General features: G+C 42.1%; 1 long non-coding RNA gene across 1 annotated transcript in view; it reads right to left on the reverse strand.

Annotated features, from left to right (window-relative positions):
• Window positions 1–201: 201 nt before the first annotated feature.
• The window catches only part of LOC131276516 (uncharacterized), a 33,451-nt gene continuing 9,818 nt past the window's right edge, over window positions 202–23,834 (reverse strand). The window contains exons 2-3 of the long non-coding RNA XR_009183984.2: window positions 2,167–2,299; window positions 202–608 (exon numbers count right to left, since the gene is read on the reverse strand). This is a non-coding gene — a long non-coding RNA (uncharacterized lncRNA). The remainder of the gene's footprint in view (window positions 609–2,166; window positions 2,300–23,834) is intronic.

Consider the following 23,834-nt stretch of genomic DNA (forward strand, 5'->3'; position numbering starts at 1 on the left):
ACTATTAATGTTACTTGAGAGTTTCTGAGTTACAATTGTTAACCAATAGTCATTCCAGAGATGAGAAGTACATTAGCCCTGTAATTCTGTCCTACCACTTCCCTTGTTTCTGGCACTATGTCGTGGTGCCCTGGATCATTCTTACAGAATAAAATCTTTGAGTGAGCTGAGAAATGAGGTCACACATAATAACTTCAGCTGTAAGTCAAAGAACAATCTTCTCTTGAGCATGGATTATAAAAATGAACTGGTTACATTCAGGCCATTTCAACCACATCCATGTAAATAAATGCAATGGGTCCTCACAGTGTGGCACCCAGTTTAAAGGACGGCTGGTCCAAGCCCTTTGTTGTATAATGGGATCCTTTTGCTCATGAAGCTTCGTGGATAGGCTCCAAGCTAGAGCCTGTTGGACTGACATTTTTTTTTTCACTCTGGTCCCAGTGTGTTTTCGGTAAGGCAATATGGTTCACATAATTAAAATCCCAGATACAGGCTGCATTTTGAGCTGGCAAGGAACTCCTTAAAGATTTGCCTGGGGAGGGAGCTAAGTGTCCCATCTGATGTGCCATCTGGAGATCATTGACTGATTGAGTGATCTGTTGTCTCTTCAAAAACAAAATGAAGAAATGAAGAGTTAGAGCCTTATACCAGGACAGCTCAATCAAAAATAGTAATAATAATAGTTTAAGAGTTTACTGTGTACAAGGCATTGGACAAGGAGTTTGTAACACAAAGAGAAGAGTTAGCCATGACCTCCATATCACTGTATGAGTCCACACCACAGGTAATTAGGTATCAATTACAACGCTTTGCGAGATAACACAGATTACCTACTTACACAATCAACTCTTGAATCAATGGTCATAATAGCTTGACAGTGACCTAGTGATTATTTGGACCAGTCACTGTTTGAGGGCACTCTTTGTCCTACGTGCCATGTGGAGTCTTTTCAAATGCCACCCACCCAGGTGCCCCCAAGTCCTTCAGCTTTCTGTGGGCCTGCTTCCTTTTATATTGAGATAAAATACCTTGACCTCCATCCCGAATAATGTGCGAAGTCCAACACGTTCCAGAATATTTGAGGGGCTTTCTGAGGATGTGCAGATGAGGGGGTTAGAGTTGGGTGATACATTCTCCTCTCTCCCTGGCTCCCCCCACAAACACATCAAGACATTTGTGTAAACAAAAGACCATTTTCTCCTTAAGAAGTACTTGCTGTCTTGACCAACAGCTCAAACAGAAGCAATTTTTAAAAATAGCGTTCTTGCTCCCTTGGTCTATACACGTATCTATATATACAACTGGGCACAGTGATTATTATCCCCATTTACAAATGAAGAACCTGGGGCCTAAGGAGGTAAACATACCTGATTTACCCAGTTGTCTGTGACAAAACTGGGATCCACCTCTACAGCCATCCTAAAGCCCTACCCACTGCACTAACTTATTTATAGTACTCTTAAGCAGAAATCAAGAACTACAGAAGCTCAAGAAGGAAATACTGGAAGAAAGGAGAGGAGATTTCAATTGGAAGTAAAGACACATAAGTGAAAATGAGTCCAGACATGGCAAAGATTTCAAATAAGAGGGTGGAAATGAGTCCAAAACATTAGCTATTTGGTAGGGAGCAAAAAAAGGAACCAAAGATGGTTTTAAGCACAAACCAAAAATAATTCCATGTTTTCTAGTCTGGGTGATAACCATCATTCATTCATTCAACTAATGGTTAATATATCAGGCACTTGATCTTCAGGTATTGTGCCAAGGCCTGGGAATATTATCAGAGATAGGAAAGTCAGGATGCAAAGGTGAGGAGTCTGCAATCAGACATGAAAAGTTTGCAGTGAGGATACACTCCCCCGTGTAATGTCCAGCAGGCAGCCGGAAATACCAGACTCCTTTGCTTAAGAGATGAAGGCTCTCAGAACACCAGGTGGCAGCACATGCTCAGAAATTAAAGTGAAGCAGGCCCAGCTAATATCTCTATTAAGTCCTTTATTTTGCTTCAACCAAAATACCAGGAGAGTGTTTTTAAAATATATAAGTAATATTAACCCATTAAGTGCATTTTAAACACTCGTAAATAACTTTCCCACAGTTTCTTTGTTTTAGCAGAAGCATGCATGTATTAATATTGTTAAGCTTTTACATAATAGAACCTACCAGAAAACTTTTCCAAAATATGCAGAGTCTTCAAACCAGACACAGATTCCCAATATTGTTAAATTGCACATCACCATCTTCACAACTTGTAAGCTGACAGTTGCCCATATTGGAAGGTATGAAAATGCTGTAACTGGGAGAAACGTGGGGCGGTGTTACTGCTAAGCAAGATGAATGTTTCCTTTCATAATGATCGCATTATATTCCCGTGTGTTTTCATGCCGATCTGTTGTTACGTTTAGCCTGATCTGCCCACATTGTCTATCCATTCCTGCTCTGCTTTCCCTAGAACCAAGTGCACAGCCTCTCTCGTCTCTTTCAGGGAGCTCTCTACCTTCACACTTCATGCAGACACAAGTTTTCCAGCAATGCAGCAGCGCCCTATTATTAGGGCAGGAATAGTGCAAGAGCTCAACACAGAAGAGCCACGCAGAACAGAGAGAGCCCTCAGGCTCCTGGCTTTAGAAAGAGGCAAAGGGTGATTAATACAGAGCTCAGACGGTATTTACGATGGTTGGTTAGTCCTTGATTTGTGCTTTACTCTACAGAATTAGTCTTAATTGTGTAGTCAGTGGCAAATAGTTAATTCAGAACTATGAATTTTTAGTTCTTCTCAATGAGTCTCTTTATTGTCCTTACATAAATCTACATTATTGAAATTACTTGGCATTGATCTGTGGTCCATCCAAGCAAAGAAAACAAACAAACAAAAAGAACTAGAAGCAGTTCAAAAAGAGGAAGGGGTTCAAAGAAAAATAATCTATAGAGAAACATCAAACCCAGTAAGCGGGACAGTCTACAATTGCCAGTATCGTGAAAGACAAAGAAAGTTTGAACAACTGGTCCAGATTACAGGAGACTAAAGAGACAGAACAACGAAATATGATAAATGACCGTAGACTGAATCCTGGAAAGAGAAAAATTGTTATGTAGAAAATTATTGGGCTAATTAGCAAAAATTAAATATGGACGATATAGTAGATAAAAGTACTGTGCTTATGCTACATTTCCCAATTCTGATCATTGTGTTGTGGCTATGAGAAAGAATGTCTTTGCTCTTAAAAGACAGAGGATGAAGTCATTAAGGGTAAAAGGGCATGCTCTCTGCAGTTTATCATTAAATGGATCAGAAAAAAAATAGAGAGGTGAAAAGCTAAATATGGTAAATTGTTAGCAAATGTTGACTCTAGATGGAGGGTAAAGGCATGTGGAGGTTCTTTGTGCTATTCTTGCAACTTTTCCATATAATTGCAGTGATTTTAAATTTAAAAGTAATAATAATAATGACAATTATTATTAAGAGAAACTTGATCTTGATCCAGAGCTTCATACTAGTCTGTTTCAAATTAGTCTAATGCAGTTAGACACCCTTGCCTAATCATCTATAACAGCTGTGAAATAAATACTCAAGGTTCTGTGCGTAAAGTTCACATAAAAGATCCTTTATTTATATAATATTATTTAATATATATATTAACAGAAAAATTGTCTGTACAGTACAAAGACCTTTTCTCTGAATCATCTGAAAGTTGCTGACCTGATACTCCATAATTATCCAGTACTTTAGCAAGGACATTCTCCTGCACAGTCACTGTACAGCCACCAGTTCAGGAAAGGAACACATGCACTACCATCATCTAATCCCCAGACCCCCCCGAAGTCTCACTAATTGTCCCAATAATGTCCTTTACAGTAAATGGATTAGATGTTTCATTTGGCTGTCAGTCCCTTCACTCTCCTCCAATCTGGAACTCCTGCTCACACATCCTTGGCTTTCATGACCTTGGCACTTTTGGAGATTACAAGTCAGTTACGTCTTAGTTTGCCTGGCTGCTATGACAAAAATACTATAAACTGCTTTGGGCTTAAATAGCAGAAATTTATTGGTTCACAGTTTTGAGGCTACAAGTCCAAAATCAAGATGTGGGCAAGGTCTGCTTGCTCCGAGAGTCCGCGGCATTTTGATTCTGGCTGCCAGCAATCCTTGGAGATCCTGGGTTTACCTCTCTCGCCACTTGTCACGTCACAATGTCCTCCCCTTTCTGGCTTTGGTGACTTCCAGTTTCCCCTCTTTATAAAGCCTCCAGTAATGTGGGTTTAAGATGCACCCTGATCCAGTGGGCCACCCCTGAGCTAAAAATGGCATCTTCAAAGGGTCCTCGTTACAGAGGGCTCACACCTCCAGACATGTGGAGTAAGAGCCAATCATGTGTTTGCTTAGACGTGCGATTCAACCTACCACTTACTGTGAAGAATATCTTCCACTGAGGATCATCTGATGTTTCCTCCTGATTAGAATGACATTATGCCTGTTTGGCAGGAACATCACAGGTGCAAAGCTGGGATCTTTTCATCGCACACTGTGAGTGGTGCATGATTTAGCGTTGTCCCATTACTCCCGTGATCATTTGATTAAGGGCGTTTCTGACAGTCTTATCTGCTGTAAAGCTACTCTTAGTAATTAATATGAATTTTGTGCAGAGGTACTTTGAAACGACATAAATATCCTACCCCTCATCAAATTTTCAACTTATTTACTGATTTATTTATAACAGGGAAGACCCACAGTTTCCTATTTTATTTAATAGGTTAGAATCCATCGCTACGATTATTTAATTTGAAGGCCAGTTGCTCCAGATTTGGCCAGTGGGGGTTCCTGTAAGCTGGCTCCTGCGTCCTTTTGACATATCCTAATAATTCTTGAGGATTTTCTTAGTTTCTGACACACAAAAAAGATGTTTCTGCATTTTCTGGTACATTCTGGCCTTGGCTCTGGAATCAAACTGTTCTCTGAGAATTCCTTTTCGAGGAGACTAAATCTGGTTGCCAGGTCTTTTGCTCCTGCTTTTGGAGTAGCTCTTCTTCCGGACCCTCTGCGTATACATTGAAATCTACTTGTATTTCTTTATCTGTTTATACATATTGAACACTCTACGTTCACAACACACATTCCAATGCTGATCCAACACCGCAGTGCTCACCTAGTTCTCGCCCCCTCCCGTTGACTTTCCTATACGTACTTATTTGACCCATTCTCCAGTAGGTAAGCCATCTCCTGGGGGTGCCCCACACCCCTGGCTTGGCCACCGCCTCTGCCTCCCTCCATGGACCGGCTCCTCATGTTCTTAGGGCTCCGACCCCGTGTCCCCACCCCGTGGCATGCTGACAGCCCTCCGGAGCAGACTCATCCCGCCCCGCTCCAACACCCAGACCAGACCACCCCTCCTCACCCCACTCAGCTTCTCGGTCCCCTTACTAGGACACACCCTGCGTGGATGCCCTCTGTGATGCAGGTGGCCACACCGTAATGAAAAGAACATCCTCCCAAGGTTCTGTTTTCCTGCCCAAGGTTGGGACTCCCTCTTCTTCCAGGGGAACTGTTCATCTGTGATCATTTTTTATAAAATCAATCGAAAGGAGTAGGGAAAGAAAATGTACCTGGAATTAATTTCTGAAAGTGGAAAATGGCAATGTATTGATAAACTTAAATGAAAGCAGGTTTGAAAACATTGGTTACCATTTACTTTTCTGAACTAAAAATGTATGACATTCTCCTGAGGACTGGATACTTGGTAGACAGAATGGGGCTCTGAAATCAGAATAACAAGATTAGGAAACAGTTTACGAGGGCCCAGATGATATCAAGAATTCCAAGAATGTTCCTCCAAACCTGCTCCTTTTTAATGACATGATCTGTTGGTTCTCTTTTCCTTATTCAGCAAGCAATCAGATGTACTGGAAGCTTCTCTTCTGGCTGAATGGCCTACTCCCTGAACAGCTCCGTCCTCAGTATTTCCCCACTGTTGGGTATCCAAGGTGGCCCTGCACAGAGGGGAAGGCGGCCTCGTTTGTCCCTGCACTGTGCCCTGACTTTCTCGACTCCATGGACAACGCCGGTAGCGTGAAGATGCCGGAAGCCATTTGCCGGCTCCTGCCTGGCCGCAGCTCCTGGCTCTGCATCTGTAGCTAAGCTTGGAGCTTTTCAGCAGGAGGCAACAGGGCAGCAGGGAAAAAAGATGGCCTTGGAGCCTGCCAGGCACCATCTGAAATCTGCTGAGTGAAATGTAGCTTCCTCATCAACAGAATAACATCAAAGGGTAAACTTACATTGCTAACTTTTTTATTAGGCTATGGGGTAGCATCAATGTAATGGGAGAAATTATTGGCCATTATCTATGTGCTTTTATTCTTCTGACTTCTGAACACACAGCCTTTATCCTAGTAGAGGAAGGCACCGTGTGCCTGAAGGAGAGAGATTAAAGTTTCTGTAAAAAGGAACACAAGAAGAAATTAACAATAAAATGGCAGATAATGTTGCCTTTCTGTCATTTAAACTAGGATTTTAAAGCAAAACAAAAGGCTTTCTCAAGCTAGGCTTTTGCCACAAGAAAGGATAATCTAAACTTATTCATCTTCTTCTGAGGCTTAAACCAGCCTTTTACATAAAGGGACAAACAAACCTAGAGAGGTGGGGTGGGGAGTGAGCTGGTCAGACAGGGTGCCTGGCTAGCCCTCTGAAATGCTCAACGTCAGCTGAGGTTGTGGACTCTTCTCTGATTGCTCTACTGGGAAGAGGTTACCTCCTAAGCAGCCGTTTTCCAACTTGGGGGGCAGTTCATCCAAGTAAACCTGGGGGTGCCATGTGGTCAGATCAAGAAAGGCCTCAAAGCTTAGCTTCCCAGGGCACCCCCCTTTCCAAGGAGGAAGGACGCAGTCTCCAGAGCCGGCAGGCCTGCCAGGGGGGCTGCGAGGGCAAGACAAAGGGGCCTCTGCCAAGGCCAAGAGGGGACTATCTGCAGGGACCATGTGGAGAGCGTGACAGAGGCTCAGGAGTGAGCAGGCGATGGGGATGAGGTGTTGACTGGCGCTGCCCAGGCGGGTTGCCCAAGGGAGGGTGTCCCTAGGGGCAGATTTGGAGGCAGCTGACCAAGCCCCATTGCCCTGGAGCCCAGCAGATGCTTCCAGATCACATTCGAGATCCAACTGGGCACCAGAGCCCTCCTTCCCCCACCCCAAATCTAAGACATGTGGCCACCCCTTCCCACCTGCTAACACCATCCCAACCATCTCAGGGAGAAGGCAGGCAAAGAGGGAGATGAAGCGAGAGACAGAACATTTACAAATGAGCTAGTTTTTTAAAAAGCACAAACACAATTATCAAATAATTTCTCTCATGACATTTATGCTACCCCAAACCCTTATAAAGACTTTTTTTTTAAAAAAAGCAAAAGTGATTTAATTTTTTAGGTGGTACTTAAACTAGGTTAGAGATTTAATTGTTTTGTTTTCCATCCCACGGAAAGGGGGAAGCTGTCTGCCTATAAAGCACCCTGTCCTTGACCGCACGCTGAGGCTGCTGCAGTGCACACCTTACTTGCCACGTCACATTCCACCCAACCCAGAGCCAGTGACTGCCACCAAAATAAGCAGCCAAGAAACTCTAAATAGGGCCCGAACACAGCCAAGCCAGGTTCCAAAAGTGGTTTTCAACATCCGGTCTGTCACTGGCTCCCTCTGCCAACAGTGAGAAGGTGCCGTTCCGTGGCCAAGGAGGAGAGCCAGGAGAGCCCACGGGTGCCAATTCCTCCAGTGATCACACCCCATACCAACAAATAAGCTTCTTTTCTGTTTTTTAAAGGCTTAACGTTAAGAGTCCTGAATTTGATGAAAACGAGAGAAAGGGTTAGGGCCACTGTCCATAAGCTAATCTAAGAGTTCCTGCCACTCTGGCCATGGACAGACGGCCATGATACCAGCCATTTCGTATCCATGGCTTCCAGGCGACAACAACATCTATCCCATATCTCTGTAGAGACTTTTTTTTTTTTTAATTAGAGCAGTTGTAGGTTTATAGAAAAGTCATGCAGAAGGTACAGAGTTCCCATACAATCTCTCCCACACAGTTTTCCATTATTAACATTTTGCATTCGTGTGGTACCTTTGTTATATTTGATGAAACCATATTATTATAATTATCCTATTAAACAATTCACAGTTGGCATTAACTCTTCATGTTGTACAGTTCTATGGTTTTCTTTGTTGGTTTTTAATCCTAGTAACATATATACACCTAAAATTTCCCATTTTGACCCCTTACAAATACACAATTCTGTGGTATTAGTTACACTCACAATGCTGTGCTACAATCATCAGAGACTTACTTTTAAAACAGTCCTGTGCTCAATTATTAGAACCTTGGATCAAGGGGAAAACAAAAACAAGAATAGAAACACGGCAAAATGTGGGAAGAAAGCACCCAGGACTAATTGCTTACTTTGTACCCCAACAACTGTGTCCTTCATTGATCAAAGCTACCCTGCCTGCACGATGCCTTTAAATGTGCTTGGAACATAATTTGTGTTTAATTTTCAATGGAACCGATGTGAAGTATATGAAGTATGTAGGTTTTATTTGCCAAGAAGGCCGAATTGCCCGGTAGCGTGGGCTGAGATTTTGCCCGAGCTTGGCAGGTGCTGAAGTCTATACAAAGAGAGTCCTAATTCCAAAGAGAAAATAGAAATTTTCCTCCTGGCAGCTTCCCTCTTGGTTAATTACATGGCAATGGGAAGAGAAAGGTTGGCCTTGTTATCTAGAAGAAAGTACCGTTAGAGATGGCATAATATCCTACAAACATTTAATACCCTGTGCTCTGGGCTCTAATGTGCCATCTGGAGCAGCTACTTGGGAAAACACCACAGCAAATTGATAGAAATATTAAAAAATTCTGCCTCACTGAATTCATTAACAAAGAAAAAACTCTTGATGAAAAAGAACACTTTAAGGGGTATTTGTGAATCATGACTTAACAGGCAACAAATACAGATGATGAGTCACTATCCTTGTCTCTCTCAGTAGGCCCATCACATCTTCATTGTTAGAAGACAGGAGACCCGTTTTCCTTATTGTAAAGTAGAGATAATTTTGAAAAAAAGAAAAAAAAACAGCTAAAAAGTCTTCTGAGATGAAGCAAAAATTAGCTATCAACATCTAAGTCTCATACATCAGGTCTTCATTTTCTGACGTAAATGATGGGGTATTCTGATTAATCATTTTGTTGATAAAGACCCGGATAAATCAACTTTTGTTGATAATAACCTTGTTTCGGGAATCTTCTCGTGCTTTCTACCAATTAGATTAGGATGAGAAGAAAGATTGAAATGCTTAAGTATTTCTTCAAAGCAAATAAACCATGGCGAGTACACCTGCTCTTTCCTTACTTCTTGCAGGGGCTCCAAGGCTGGGTGGGAAATGAGAGAAGGTGCTAGAGTTCCACAAAGACTGTTTCAACCACTTCCGGGCCCACTGAGAAGTCAACACCAGCAGACTTGTGTTGGTCAAAGAAGGACAGCAAAATTAGTAACTTAACTGTGAATGTGCTCCGTGTTTTGCCTTTTAAAATGTCTTGTTTTATTTTATGATGAGGGGAGGGAGGTCGGGAGATGGAAATTTCTCGTGACATGATTCATTTCTGATTTTGCTAGCAGAAATGCTCACCATTTTCTGCTGGAGGAAAAGCATTTCCCCACGCTGAAGCCTGGAACTTGCTTAGAAAATAGGAAGCGTTCAAACTTCAGATCCGTATCTGGGATATACAGAGCTCTGATGCTGTATCTGTTTTGTGAGTGTGTGTTGTTTTTGTTGTTTTTGTTTTGTTTTGTTTTTAGGAGGTACCGGGGATTGATCCCAGAACCTCCTACATGCAAAGCAGGCACTCAAGCTCTGAGCTACACTTGCTCTGCTCTGGTTATTTTTTGAAAGTCACTGCTCTTTTGAGTAAATAAATAGGTTTTACAATATTTCGCTGTTAAGAAAGCAAAGACATTAAACCAAAGCATCTTTAAAATTAATAATCATATGACAGAACACTGGAAAAAATGATCTAGATAAAACACAACAAAAAAAGATAATTGTAAATCCCCTTTATTTTGGTAAGACCAATATGTAGGTTAAGCAAAGAATAGCTATGACTTAAGTGGATAACAAGTGGTGCACATTCTGTCCAAAACAAAACTTTATGAAGGACATGTGTTTCATCCAAAATTTGTTTTACATTTGGAAAATTTACCAGAAACTATTATCTGAACCCATAAGGACAGTCTAAGGGAGAAAGCTATGAACTTTCTTGCGTTTTCGGGGTCATAACTAGGAACTGATCCCCGCAAAGGGGGAAAATCTCACCTCAAGGAGTAGAAACCAAGCAGCCTCGAGCAGGACCCCACAGTGCCAGGGCCCTGGGGAGCCCGTCTGCCAAAACTCACCTGCTGGACTCCTTGGTGTCAATCTCAGGCACAGGCCCTGCACCCTCTGGGGCAGCTCATCCACCCCAGGGTGACCCATGTCCTTCCACAGCCACACAGCACTCCATGGTGACAGAAGCAGCATCCCTTGGAGGGCATGGGATACCATTCCGTGGATAATGTACTTCGATATCTCGAAAGACTAACTGCTCCTTTATCAATGTCTGACTTCAAAGTCCTAAGCCAGGCAAGGGTTTCCATGGTCCGGTCATAACATTCCTTTCCAGCTGGTCTCCAGCAATGCCCTCCCACATTAGCCACACTTTGGTAAAGCTGGAATACTAGTTTGTTTTGCTTGTTTTCTCTTAATGCTCTCACATATTTTTTTCTTGTTTTCATTGCATGAATCCCCTTCTCTATTTCTGAATGCTTAAATCCACCCTCCCTTCTGCCATGTAAATGGCATTACCTCTGTGGAACCTTCTCTGAATCTCCGTCAACCCCTGACTAAACGTAGTCTCCTCCAACTCTTCATTCTGCTGACATTTAGCTAGTACTTCTCTATTAGGGAGATGTATCATATTCTAGTCCAACTCCAAAGCTCGTTCATTCTCTTAGCTACTGCCCTGCTATTCGAGCATGAACTTATTTAAAAAAGAGATGGAGGAAACTCACATTTACTGAAGACCTAAACCCATATAGGCACTAGGTCAGAAACTTTAAAGTGTATTATCTCATTTATCTGTGAGATGATAGTATCCACACTTTGCAGTTGAAAAGTTCACCATAGTTATACTTAAAAGGATTTAACGGATATAAGATGTTTGCAGATTATATAACTGGTGAAAGACTGATACCCAGAATGTATAACTATGTCTTGCAAGTTAGTAAGAAAAATAATCAACTCTTGGAAAACAGGCAAAATACATGAATAGACAATTCAAAGAAGGCAAAACTACCAAAAAACATACAAAATATGTTCAGCCTTCCTAGAATTAAGGAAGATACAAGTTTACACAATGTAATAGCATTTCACGTCCATCAAATGGACAAAGATTAAAATGCCTGACAACCTTGGACCGTTGAGGTAATACGAAGTTTCATCTACAAGAAATGGAAAATTGGCACAGCCATTTTGGAGAGAAATTTTTTAATGCTTATAAGACCTAGAAATTTTACTTCTAAGTATATTCCTTAGAGAAACTGTCCTCTGAGGTGAATACAAAGGGGTTGTATAGACCGTGATATTGTAATATAATGAACTATTTGACCAAATTAAATATATATCTATATGCATCAGACCTAAATCTTGAAAACATATTACGGATCGAAAACATCACATTGCATAAATGTGCTATTTATATAAATTCTAAAACATTAGAAAGTATTCTTTGTTGATAATGTGTAGTAAAGCCTTTGTAGGACATACCTAGTTAAAGTATTAAAATATACAGGTTAGAAGTAAGTGCTAGGTTACAGACATTACAAAATTTGTCTCCCAAATGGCTGTAAATGTTCATGCCCGTTTTCAGGATATGAAACTTCCTACTGCCCCAACACTTAGGGTTCTCAGGCATTTTAGCTTTTGCCACGTTGATGGCCGTGTATTAATTTGCATTCATTTCTATTTCCCTTAATTTTAGGAAGGCTGAGCATCATTTCATGTGGATACCTCTGGGGAATGATATAGAAGACTGAGGTTAGGGCTTGATTCATTTTCTCTTTCTGCGTAAGAAACTTAGTCACTTAAAACAAGGCCCGTTTATTAGCACCCAGCTTCTAGAAGTCAGAAGTCAGACCAGACTTAGCTGGGTTCCCTGATCAGTTTCTCACGCAGCTGACATCAAAGAGGCAGCCAGCTTGCACTCTCATCTGGAGGCTTGACAGCGAAGGATCAGGTTCCAAGCTCCATCAGGCTGTTAGTAGAATTCATGGCAGCTTGTTTTTCCAAAGTCAGAAATTGAAGAGAAGGAAAGAGCTTCTGTGGCTACAAGTCTCTGGCCTCCAGACCTTCTTTTAAGGGACCTGCTTGATTAGGTCAGGCCCACCTCCAGATATTCCTCCCCCTGATTAACCTAAAGCCGATTAATTACAGAGTTCAATCACATCTGCAAAAGCCACCATCTGGGCCATATAATATAACCTAGTGAAGGGAGGGGCATCCCATCTCCTTTGCATATTCTCTTGGTTAGAAGCAAGTGCAGCCTCTGCCTGCACTCGAGGGGAGGGAGCCAGGCAAGGATGTTTTGTGGCTGTGTAGGCCTCCGTAGACCACCTAAGGTATAGCCACCGCAGGGCTGGGGCACTTAAGTTTTGGGGAAACATTTTATCTCTAAAAAAGCAAAACAAAACAAAAAATGGAACAACCAAAGCCAAATTTTAACATTTTAAAAATCTGGATGTTGCATACACAGATGTCTGGAATTTTGTTTCTAATTGAAATAGTTCAAAATGTAAGCAAAAAAATTAAAGAAGTAATAATAGGGAGGCTCGCCAACAAAATGGAGCTCTTTTTAGGAATGAGAACCCTCCCAAAGACCAGTAGAAACAGCAGAAGAGGAGACCCAGAAAGGGGCCCGGCTGGAAGGCGCCCGCACTTGCTCTGATTCTGAGAGCCCTGGAGCAGCGTCTTGATGACTCTTTCAGCTCCTCTTAAAAACCAGTGGGCCTATAGTTCTGATGTCTGCACTTCATGCCCAGTTAACAAAATGCATCTGTGTTATGCTTTCATTTGATGACTCAGGAGACGGGCTCCCTGGTTCCCAACAGCTGATTTTAGTAAATGGACAGTAGCTGGCTTACTCTCAAAGTTGCCATCTAAGAGCCCCTGCAAAAAAACACAAAACAAAAAACCACGCACATAAAAACAGTACTTGGGATCATTAAACACACTTATTGTTACATTCCTGCAAATAGAGAAATAACCCACAGTCAGTGTTTTTCAAACAGTCACAGGAGACTGAAATTGATGCTATCAGGCAAATGCCTAGACAAACTTGGCTGAAGTCTAGGGCCCACACTTTAAAATGTATTTACTTTACTCAGAACTAGCAAGCATAACAAGTTTCAACAAGAGATGAACAGACTGAAGGTTGGAATTATAGAACCCAACTTGGTGCTAAGAGAAAACACTGTAGAGTGGTTTAAGCAATGCAAAGAATAGAGGGTCATTAGAGAATTTGAACCTGGATAGGAGAAACCAGTCCTTTTCCAGAAAAGCAGAGAGTGTTTAGGGTATCAATACCTAATTCAACATTTTTAAGGCCTGTTCATTGGCCCCCTATTGATTTCAAATTGGTTTGACAATGGTTTGTGTTTTTTTTTTGTTTTTTTATTTTATTTTATTTTATTTTTTTTTTTTTATTGACTTTGTAATAATATTACATTAAAAAAATATATGTGAGGTCCCATTCAACCCCACCCCCCCCACCCCCCTCTCCCCCCCCCAACAACACTCGTTCCCATCATCATGACACATCCATTGGATTTGGTAAGTACATCTTTGGGCACCTCTGCACCTCATAGTCAATGGTCCACATCATGGCCCATACTCTCCTCCATTCCATCCAGTGGGCCCTGTGAGGATTTACAGTGTCCGGTGATTATCTCTGAAGCACCATCCAGGGCAGCTCCATGTCCCAAAGACGCCTCCACCTCTCATCTCTTCCTGCCTTTCCCCATACCCATCGTCCACCATGTCCACTTTTCCCAATCCAATGCCACCTCTTCTATGTGGACATTGGATTGGTTGTGTCCATTGCACCTCTATGTCAAGAGGAGGCTCAGATTCCACATGGATGCTGGATGCAATCCGCCCATTTTCAGTTGTAATCACTCTAGGCTCCATGGTGTGGTGGTTGTCTTTCTTCAACTCCATCTTAGCTGAGTGTGGTAAGTCCAATAAATCAGATTGTAGGTGCTGGAGTCTGTTGAGGCTCAGGACCTGGCTATCACATTGTCAGTCCAGAGATTCAAATCCCCTAAATATATCTTAAACCCCAACATTAACTGCACCTCCAGCACATTAGCGTGAAAGTCTTATGAAGGGAGATCCCATCTGAGTCCAGATTCATCACACATAAACACCATTTCCAAAGAGGGGCCATCTGCCCTGGTAGTTAACCCCATCGGCCATGACCATAACTCCCATGGGTCTCTTTAGCCTTCAAAGGAACCAATATCTGGGGGTTGTATCTGCTTTATCTGTCTCTCTGACTCTGCTCAGTTGTGCATGAGGGCAATCCTTCTGCCAGCCTCCAGACTCTTTTTTAGAAACTCGTAGCCATATAAACTCATTTCTCCTTTCCATTTCCCCCTTACTTTAGGTCAAACAGCATTTTAAAGTCATGTTATTTTATGTAGACATGGATATTCTGCTGATCCGCATTGAACCTTCCGTATAAGGTCCTTTTCCAGTTGCATCATCAGTTGGTAGTTGATAGTGGTCCCTCGTTGCCAGGGAGGCTCATCCCCGGGTGTCATGTCCCACGCTGGGGGGAAGGCATTGCATTTACATGCTGAGTTTGGCTTCGAGACTGGCCACATCTGAGTAACATGAAGGCTGACAGGAGGAAATTCCCAGGCACAATGTTGCTCTAGGCCTTGTTCTTATTTTAGGTTTATCAGCTCACAAGCATAGTCATTAGCATCAGGGGCTCACTGTTGAACCCTCACTCCCTCCCCGTCCCCGCCGCTGTACCTGGGAGACTGTCACTGCTCCCCTAGGGACCACGACAGAGCACCCCTGGCCAGGAACCCAGTACCCCCCCTGCTGTGGTTTTTAATTGTTGCCACTATGAGTATATCCAAACATTACCATGCACCCTGGACATATTTTACCTATTCAGTAGGATCCAATGAAAATCAACACAAGGAAAACTCAGAAGGCCCTTCTGGAGAGTATTTATCTCAGCCTTCTCTCAGCAGCATCTCTGCGAAGATTCCAGGGATCCAAGTTCTCCATCTCCAGGCTCAGAGGAGCCCAGAGCCAATTACCAGTGCAAGCCTCTCTGTCTTCCTACACTGGTTTCTGTAGAAGATAGGTTTCATTTGAACAAGGACTACCTTGACAGGGAAAAGAGAAGTTGCAACAGAGCATCCTGGTGGCAGAGAAAGGACTGTAAAAAGGCAGTTATAGGGAAATGGATGTGGCTCAACCAATTGGGCTCCCATCTACCCTATAAAAAGCCGGCCCACGTGGAAATGCTGCCCTGCACAGGAGTGCTGGCTGACGCTGAGAGCTGTCGCAGCAAGATAATGCAACAAGAGACACAGAGGAGAGAAAATAAGAAGACGTGGCAGAACAGGGAGCTGAGGTGGTGCAAGAGAATAGTCACCTCTCTCCCACTCCAGAAGGTCCCAGGATCAGTTCCTGGAGCCACCTAATGAGAATACAAGCAGACACAGAACACATAGCAAGTGGACACAGAGAGCAGACAAGGGCGGTGGGGGAAGATTAAATAAAAATAAATCTTTAAAAGAACATAGTTACAGTCTAACCTGATCAAGCTTTGGTGCCAGTTAGAGTTTATACATGGCGTTTCTATGATTCTCAATGCTTTGGCCATATATGGCAGAGGTACTTCCTCTTCTCCTGCTGGCAGCTTTGCTGAATCATTGCCCTAACAGTAGTGTGTCAGTTACCTATTGCTGTATAACAAGTTACCTCAAAATTTGGCAATGTAAACCCACCAACCTTTATTATCACATACAATTTCTAAGGGTCAGGAATCCAGGGGTGGTTTAGCTCGGTGGTTGTGGCTCCAGCCCTCTTACGAGGCTGATGTCAAGGTGCTGGCCAGGGTTGCCATCATCTGAAGACTTTCCTGGGGCTGGCGGATCTATTTCCAAGATGGTCCTCCACATGGCTCTTGCTAGGAGGCCTTAGTTCTTCTCCACATGAGCCTCTCCATAGGCCACCTGAGTGTCTTGTTGACATGGTAGCTGGCTTTCCCCAGAAGGAGTGATCCAAAAGAGAGAGAGCCAGGCAGAATTACAATGTCTTCTACAACCTAGAAATACGATAACCTGTGTAGTATTCTACTGGCCACACAGACCAGTCCTGATGCAGTGTAGGAGGGGATTGCTCAAGGTGTGAATACGAGGAGGCAGGGATCGTTGGCGGCCATCTTAGAGGCTGGCTAACACGCCAGCCCCGAAATAGTGGCCTACTGGTACTTTTGATATTGCTTCAATATTTCTCTTTCTGTTTCAGGTGGCCCCCTTTCCCTAGTACAGTAAAGTTTTTGTTATTCTTTGTAGTGAAAAAAGATCTCAAAATGTATAAATGTTAATTCCAGATATTATATGTTGCCCCTTGAGAATTAATGTTTATTTAAAAGAGGGGTGATAAGAAGGTTCTGGAATTAGATAGTGGCGGTGGTTGCACAACATTGTGAATACACTAAAAACCCATGAATTATACACTCTAAAATGCTTCAGGTAGTGAATTTTGTGTTAAGTGAATTTTATCAATTAAAAAAAAAAGAGGGAACTGGATAGTAGTGATATATATTTTCTCTTCAAGAAAGACTTACGGCTACCTTAACCCAAATTCTGCTGTTCTCTCAGCTCAGATCTTTGAGCATAATTGATGGGGAGACTATCAGGCCCTGGGAAAATTGACTTACGGAGCTAAAACTTATGGGCGTAATGAAAAGCACGGGCGCAGCGTCAGGGCAGTTTTTTTTCTGAGCTCTGTCGAGATCCTTTCCTATAACCTGACTCACATGATCCTTTCATCAAAAAACACACAAAGCATATTTTATTCTGGCCCAAGAAATGTCGGCAAATAATGTCAACAGATTTGTGTTGCTTGGAGCAGTTTCCCCAGATCACTTTTGTCAAGGCTTTTTTTTGGGGGGGGGGGGTTTGCATGATTCATGATTTCACCTGGCAGTCGATTTCCACTATGTTGCATTTAATTGTCGGTTATTTGGAGAATCCCCATTTGCTTTCTTACACGTCATGCCATTTGTGGCTGAGACGGAGCTATGAAAACTCCTAGAGCAATTTTCGTGCGCTGCCTGCACCCTCCTTATCAGTCATCGGGAAGACAAAGTCCACCTCCTCTACCGCAGCCTGTCTGTAGCAGAGCAGGCTGGAGAGTGGCAGTCTCCCCATTGAGCCCCAGATGACTTCCATGGCTCTCCCAGCCAGGTAAAAATATATTGCCAGGCATAAGCTGCTCACACACAAGGAATCTCTCCTCTTTGAAGCAATTCAATAAATAGTAATCGGATTGAACTGAAGTGAATGTAATTGAACTCATCTGATTAGATATACACCAAGGTTGTGTGTCAGCTGGCACCCTCTGAGAAACCACTGTAGGATAAGCTGAAATGGCACAATTATTCAGGGGAAGGAAGGAAATGAACACTTAAAAACACCTAAACCACATTTTAAAATCATCTGACGTAGTAAGAGGAGTTCTTAGAAACAGCAGCTATAGATAGGCTAGACTGGAATGCAGCTAACAGGAAAGTATCCATTATGGTGAATCAATTTAAAAAGAAGACTGGTTCAATGTAGAATCATCATATGACCTGGCAAGGTCACTCCTAGATATATACCCCAAAGAACTGAAAACAAGGTCTAGAACAGATATTTGTACACTAAGGGCTATAGAAGCATTATTCACAATGGCCAAAAGGTAGAAACAACCCACGTAGCCATCAACAAAATGAACGGCCAAACGAAGTGTGTTACATACACACAATGGCATATTCTTCAGCCATTAGAAAGCATGATGTTCTTTCTCCTGCAATGTGGACAAACCTTGAACACATTGTGCCGAGTGAAAGGAAGTAAGCAAGGAACATCGGACAAAGAGTGTCTGATTTCACTCATGTGAAATATCTAGAGACAGAAAGTAGATTAGAGGTTGCCAGGAATCGGGGGAAGAGGGGAAGGAGGAGTTATTGCTCGAGGGTATAGCGTGTTTGTAAATTTGGGAAACTTTTTAATTAGAAAAATGTAAATCTACTTGTAGCAGTTTGATATGGTTTTGAATTCCAAAAATTGGATTATTCTTGTAATCTGATCTGTGTCTTGACTGAGTTATGATTAGGGTGTTGAGTCCCCACCCACTAAGGGGCCTGGCAAAGAACAGAGTTGAGGGTTTTTGATGTTGGAGTTTTGCTTTTGGAGTTCGATGCTGAAGCCTTAAACTGGAGCCCCGGGAAGTCAGTACACAGAGGAAAGAGAAGCCAGCCCCAGGAAGAGAGGAACCTTGGACCCAGAAAAAAGCAAGCCCCAGAAACGTAGGAACCCAGGAAGCCTGAACCCTCGCAGACGTCGGCAGCCATCTTGCTCCAAATGGACTTTGGTGAGGGAAGTAACTTATGCTTTATGGCCTGGTATCTGTAAGCTCCTACCCTAAATAAATACCCTTTATAAAAACCAACCAATGTCTGGTAGTTTGCATCAGCACCCCTTTGGCTGACTAATACACTACTGAATTACACCTTTTCAAAAGGGACTGAAATGTCATAGTAAATCATGAAAAAAAAATTGCTTAAAACTTAATCTTGAAAAACATCCAGAGATATACTAAATATAAGCTTATTTTATTTTGTATTTAACAAAATTTTGGTTTTAATTGCATCTAGGTGCTAATTCTTTGAATGAACAAAGAATACAGGAAGCGTCTGTTAGAGTTTTTTGAGATATTGTTTTTCTGACAAAATGGTGGGATGGCTCCAGGAGAAGCCTGTACTGGGAGACTGTGAGCCAGAGGGAGTCGTTGAAAGGAGGATGGGAATGGGAAGAGGAAGCGAGGTGGAGGGGAAATGCTGGTCCTGGGGCTCGAGCAGGAGCCTGAGTCCTTTGTCTCACTCCCCCAGGGCTGCACATCCTGAGTTGGTCCATCAGAAGTCAGCCTGTGCGGGCGTGAGTGCCACTACTCAGCAGAACAACACAAGGAAGGGTAGGAAAGGAGGAGAGAAGAGAAGCCAGCTGCAAGTGGAAGTTTCTACCAGGTTGGACAGGTGCTTTGAGACTGCTGAAAGGCAAGAGGGCTCCGGCTGAGGCTCGGACTGCCCCATGGAGGAGAGAGCAGGGGGGCATGCAGGGAGGATTTGTGGCTTCTCTGTCCAGCAGCCACTGGTGAGTGGCCACTTATTGAGTGCTCGCCCGTGGGCTGGTGAAGAGGTATTGGCGAGATTCCCTCCCTACAATCATGTTCATAGTGGTCATAGGTGGCCACTCCTAGCCACAGATAAGGTGGTAGACCAGCTGCCCCAAACCATTAGCTCCTGCCCAGTGAGGTGCTGGAACCCAAGCAACCACCTGCCAGGCCCCGTCGCCTCCCCAGCCCTACCTGAGTCTGGACCCTCTTTTCATCCTTTGGGCAGGATTAGGCATTGTTTAGGGGGACTTCCCAGAACAGTCTTCCTTAGCTTTACTTCATGGCCCTCTTCTCCCATCCAGTACCTTTAGATGTGGAGAGAATTCTCCAACACCTGAAAGGACATCTTGTATAGGTCCTCTAGCTGAACTCTCCAATACTCAAACCAGAAAACTATGTTCTTGTGTGTAGTTTCCAAGACAGTTTGCATGTGCTGCCTCTGTATTATTGTTTCATTTTACTACTTATCGCCGTTACTCTTGTACTATTAACTGATTGGAATGAATTATTTCAACATTCTAACAATCCCCAACCATGCTGCTGGGTGCCAGGTGAGCCAGACCTACCTCGGACCCTCCAACACAGGAAAGGAAAAGGCACTTAGTTTGACCATTTCTCAAAGAATGTTCTTTGAAATCAATGTTCATGTGTGGTTAGCAGATCTATGTATTATATTAGGAAACAATATTTTGGGTGTTCAACAATGTATTTTACTACCACATAATACAACTAGTTCTCACTTCATTCCAGGGTTCCCATATCCAGTGCCACCACTGGGTAATTCAGATCCCAGAATTTCCTCTAGGGTGTACAGGGGATGCAAGGGGAATTAGCTACAATGAGGACTATGAAGGGTAAGCCAACTCCTTCTGAATAAGATGGCCGATGGATAGGGAAAGGAGACAAGCAGAGGGAAGCCTGGGTCACTCTTTCTGCCCTGGCCCTTCCTTTCCTGTCCAACAGGGAAGAGATGGTATAGATGTGGTGAGGGGAAGCCAAATCCAAGGAACCTTTGTGGACTGAATCTTTTTGGAACCCTGGGAGAAGAGAACACGAGGTAGGGTGGCCCCATGCATCGTCAGTTGGCTTTCCTGGGCTGGTAGCGGTTGCAGGGCTTGCAGGGACATCCAGGGTCCACTTCCACTGGTGTTAGCAGCCTCATGCGCAGCATCTCTACTTGGCAGTGACAGGAGTCATATCCTCACCAGCCCTGTTCCAGGGCAGGATTTTTGTCCTTGTTTGTGACTTGGTGGGCTCGACGCTTAGTTTTCCAGCTCATCTGGAGAATATATGACTACCTGAAATCCTTTCAACACACTTCTTTCTTGTTTAAACAGTTCTGAGTTCCCTTCCCTTGTGGCAACTATGAACCATGATTGCATCATAGATAATAAACGTGATTACTAAATAGATAAGATAAAATAAATGATTAATACATAAGATAAAGGAGAAGTGGGATTCCATGAGGAACATGTAAAATTGGTTGAGTGGAAGAGTTGGAGCTCCACTATTTTAGGACAGATGACCCTTGAAATTCAATTTGTAAAACAGTCAAATGATCACCCATTGTACAGACAGGGTATAATATTAAAAGAACTAGCAAGTACTGTTTAAGATGATTTTAAGTATCATCTACTTTTGTTGCTTTCAAAATGTCCTACAAGAAAGAGATGAGTTTAAACTGAAAGTGATCATCTAAAAGCAGAGAGGGAGGCTGGAGACAGAAGGAGATAAAATTGGGATAAAAGACAAGTCTAATCTGCCATGTAATGGCCCGATACCTCCGATTAACCATCCTATAACCAAGAAAAGGGAGGAAAAAAGCATAGGGAAATGCTGGATTTTGGCTGGTTCTTCTCCCATACAAGGCTGTTAATCCAAATAACATCAAGGTTGCAGCTATTAACCGGAGACCAAGGGGATAGAGGAGATACTGAGGATCGTGGGTGTAAGACATGGATTCTGACTCAAAGGCCGTGTAGACACACTCTCTGCCTATAGTCATGAGCCCACGAAGTGGAAAAGAAACAAATCAAACCCCCTCCTACAGCATTTTAGAAGGAACCATGCCGCTGGAAAAAAAACCCCACAAAAACAATATTTCCAACAGTATCCAGAGATTGTTTAACTTCTCTGGCAATCTCCATACCACTCAGTGTCTGTTTTGGATGCCAAACATGAGAAGCTGTATCTGGGCCCAATATGACATCATAGCTTACAGAGGCACTGGTTGCTCTACCTGAAAGAAACACTGGGCTGTTTTCCTTTGAGAAAGTAGTAATTGTAATTCACATAGGAGAGGTCATCTTTGGAAGTGCAGATAGAAAAAGGAGAACGTGTTTGGATGTTGAGTTGCCAAAGGACTCCTCTGTCTGTAGCAGAAGCAGCGTATGTCCACCACGGCACCACCTTCACTACGTTGTTTTTGTTCAGGTAGTCCCCATATCTGAAAGGTCGTGTATTTCAAAGGAGGTAAGCTCTAGTCTGAGCTCCTGTCTAAACCAATCGTTGTGGCACCGTTCCCTTTGTGAGTGAGTGATTCTGGCTTTCAAAAAAGGAAGATGAGGAAGTCTGGGAGGGGAGCAGACTATTTTTTGTCTGAGAGATACAAAAGAAAGAAACAAAGCTTCTTTCTTTGGTTTATTGTTGTTTCTGGACATGCCATCTGAAATTGCAGTTATCTTTTATCAGCCTAAAGATAAAGTCAAAACACAAAGAGGGCAGAACTATACAGAATTGGACCCAGAGGCACCATATGTACCACGAACAGAGTTATATTTCATTGAACAAATTCTTGTTAAATGAGACAAGAAAGTTCTTTAGTATTTCAACCAGTTGGTTTGGAGTTTTCTGTTCCTTGCAGCCAAAATCATTGCAATGATGTAGTTCACAAGCTTGGTTATCAAAATCAGAAAGAGATTTTTACATTACTTGACATAACATTTTATGTTATGCAGCATTCCCTCTCCTTAAGTTGATAAATGGCTAATTCTAAATTTCCAGCAAAGTACAAAAGACTAAGAATAGCCAAGACAATCTGGGGTATCAACAAAGTTAGAGAACTTAAACAACCTGGTATCAAGACTTATGTTAAACATGGTGGTATTGGAATACAGATAGGAAAATAAACCAATGAAACAGAAAAGCATCCAAAAAGAGATACACACATATATAGTTGTTTGATTTATGACTCCATTAGCAATAGAGTAAGTAGGTTTTACAATAAATGGTATATGGATATCCACTCCCTACACAAACAAATATTTCTGACAAATATATATAATTATAAGATGAGTATCTGACAAAAATTATATAAGGAATTCCTAAAAAATAAGGAAAACATAGATAACCCAACAACAAAAAAATCCACAAAATACTTAAATAGACCATTTAAAAGAAGATATCCCAAATATCTATTTTAACATTTGAAAAAATATTCAGCATCATTAGTCATTAGGGAAATGCAAATAAGAACAATGAGATACCACTCTGGACCAACCAGAGTAGTTAAAATGAAAAAGAAAAAGGCATGCTTCGTACAAAATATTAGTGTAAATGAGGAGCAATTGAAACTCTCATACATGGCTAAAGGGAGTGTAAACTGGAAAACTGTTTGGTACTTTCTAGTAAAACAGAACATAATTATACTTTTGACCATTGGTGTACTGATAAATGCTTACCAATTGACTCTGTAAGTGTAGTTCCAACAGAAATGTTGGTTGATATTTTTGCTTATGTTAACAAATGATATGAAAGTAAAACAACAAAGAGTATTTGGAACTTCACTCTCTTGTCAATTATATGGGCAACTTCTTTGCTGAATTGGATAATAGTTTTCAAATACCTGAAGGATACTTTCTCAATTTTTTATACCATTCATATTGTAATGGCCACAGACATAACACACTACATAAAATGTTCTCCATCTCCTTCTCAAGTCTTAATAGCCAAGAAGACAATAAATCAAACCTTGATTTGTAGCGATCACTAATTCAATGGTGTAAATACTTGTACCATATCCCCATGTCATGCTACCAACATGACATTACTGAATGCAGAGTCAGGAAGACATGTGAAGTAGCTCACATTATATATATTTCCCCCAGACAGTTCCCATAAATGTAAATAACCTCATGAGCAAAGACAGAGTGAAAATGTAGTAAAATAATTAGGAAATGGAGAGGTTTGAATATTTATCTTTAAAAAAATAACGTGTTCAATTGTATAATGAATTTATATAATAATGTTTTTTAAGTCTGCAAATTTCCCAATTTAACAACGGGTTCTTAGAGGCTGGTACAAGC

This window comes from Dasypus novemcinctus, chromosome 29 (genome assembly GCF_030445035.2).
Source record: "Dasypus novemcinctus isolate mDasNov1 chromosome 29, mDasNov1.1.hap2, whole genome shotgun sequence".
Classification (NCBI taxonomy): domain Eukaryota; kingdom Metazoa; phylum Chordata; class Mammalia; order Cingulata; family Dasypodidae; genus Dasypus; species Dasypus novemcinctus.